The sequence below is a fragment of the Carlito syrichta genome, unplaced genomic scaffold (assembly GCF_000164805.1).
Source record: "Carlito syrichta isolate Samal-C Ts95f unplaced genomic scaffold, Tarsius_syrichta-2.0.1 Scaffold158733, whole genome shotgun sequence".
Taxonomy (NCBI): domain Eukaryota; kingdom Metazoa; phylum Chordata; class Mammalia; order Primates; family Tarsiidae; genus Carlito; species Carlito syrichta.
Window position 1 is genome coordinate 80,222 of NW_007102829.1, and position 2,478 is coordinate 82,699.

The window sequence follows — 2,478 nt, forward strand, 5'->3', positions numbered from 1 at the left end:
AAACTATAGTGCTATTCCAGTAATCGCCCCTTACCTGCAGAGGATACTTGCAAAGACCCCAGTGGGTGCCAGAAACCTCAGACAATATAGTTACCAAACTGAGGACACTGTACATACTATGTTTTCCTATACTATGTTACTGTGTTAAAGTACATAAACTAGACACAGTAATATTAATAACAGCAAGAGATTGATTTTTAACAATGTACTATAATAAGAGTTAAGTAAATAACAGCTGGAAACAGTGACTCAAGCCTGTATTCCCTGCGCTTTGGAGGCCAAGTTGGAAAATTGCTTCCTCCCAGTCATTTGAAGCTATAGTGAACTATGATTGTGCCACTGCACTACAGCCTGGGTGACAAATCAAGACCCTGTTTCTAAAAATAATAATAATAATAAAATTAAAAATGAAAAAATAAAAGTTATATAAATATGGTCTCTCTCCCCTCTCTCTTCTTTCCTTCTTCTCTCTCCTCTCTCCACTTTCCTCTCTCCTCTCTCTTGATTCCTGTCTCAAAATACACTATTGTACTGTACCACAGGTAACTGAAATCAGAGAAAGCAAAACCTCAGCAAGGGGAAGACTACTGTATTATCTCATGGCAAAACTGGAGAATTTCAGACCCAGAGTGGAAAGTAACTAATCCTGACTGTGGGAGGAGGGAGAAGACCTTGGCAAAGGCTTGTACCCCATCCTAATGGCAGTGTGCTCTCGTGAGCACCTGTGGCCTCCCCTCTCTCTCTTCTGATCCCCCTTTCCAAGTATGTTCAATGTGCTTGACACTCTGCCTGGCTCAAGCTCCATGTGGCTTCCCAAGGGGCTCCCTGTCTCGGTTGCCTCTCAGCCTCCCACACCTAGTGAATAGAGTAAAACGCCACCCCTCCCCCCGCAAGGATAATAGCCTGAGAGCTTTTCAGAAGAGAGGCCATGACCGGTTCCTAATGTTGGATCCTCAGCCTCCTGCACAATGTGAAACACTGCCCTGCTCCATAAATGTTGAATAAATGGATGGAGAGCTGCAACCATTCTGCACCTCTGTCTTGAGGGCCTGAAATCTGCATCTGCATCTCCACAGAGCCTGGCCAAGCGCAGCATTTGTTCTGTATCTTCATTTATTTATTTATTTCCATTTTTTCTTATTTTCAGGTTTTTCCCTTCTCCCACTCCACATGGCCAGCAAAAGCACAAAGAGCCTCACCCACCCTCCCCTTATTCAGTCACTCACCCAGTCAGTGAAAGCACAGTGAACCTCATTCACCCTCTCTTTATTCAGCCACCCAACCAGTCATTGAGAAGTCTCTGAAACTGGGACTAGGGTAAAGAGTGGCTTTCCCAACACCATCAGGCTCTGGTTTCACATTTGATGAGAATCAGAAGTGGGCCATTGCAGGGAGTGCTGGGCTCCCAAAAGCAGGAGGCAAGAAGCTCCCTCTCTCCACAGCTGCTGCTGCTCTTGCTGACCTCTGGATCAGGCTTACCTTTTCGTTATAGGTGAGCACTTACAAAGGACAAGAAGCAGACAATAGAGGTCAGGATCTCTCGCATCAGAAATGTGTTGGAGGTGGGGGAGGGTTGGATGAACTGGGGCTAACTAAGCCCATGTGTTCTGGGAGTGGCCCACACAGGTGAAAGGTCTGGGCTAGGACTATTCGGAGGTACCTGAGGTGGCCAAGGAGTTAGTCTAGGAGGAGTGAGCCTGGGCAGGTCAGGTTTACATTTTCAGCTTAACCTACTATGACTCTGGGCTAGGCACTGAAGTGGAGGGGTGCCATGCAGGAGCAGCGTGGAGGGAACAGGAAGAAGACAGGCCTGGATGGTTCAGTCTCACCACCTGGCTGTCTAGATCAGCAGTTACTCTGGTAAACCCACTGCCATGGGTAAAGAGAAGACCACATCAATATTGTCCTTACTGGCAAGCCCACCACCACTGGACAACTCATCTTCATGTGTGGGGACATTGACAAGCAAACTATCCAGAAGTTTGAAAAGGCGATGGCAGAGGGACAAAGGTGAGAGAGCTGGCAGGAAGGTCTTCCTATGTGTGGGTCTAGTTATAGAGTGCAGAAAACAGGTGTGTTCTTTGGAAAGGATGCTGCTGGAGTCCTTGGGTGACCTATCTACACCCCATCAGTGCTTTTTCCCTCCCTCTCCAGATGGGTAAGAGTTCTTTCAATGTGCCTGGACAAACTGAAGACAGAGAGTGCCCAGAGTTACCATCAGCATCTCCCTGTGGATTCTGGATAGGAGCAAATGATATCTCATGTCACCACCATGGATGCTCCAGGTCCCAGGGAATTCGCAGGGAATACAGTCACCAGTATTGCCCAGGAAATGCAGTCCACCTCCCAGGAGCCTTTCCATTAAGGGGGAACCTCAGGCTTTATATCTGAGGCTTGGGGAAGGAAGGTATCATAAACCCCATAAGGTTATAAGGGTTTCCTCACCCATGGAGATGAGAGATGGAGAGAGAGGGAGGA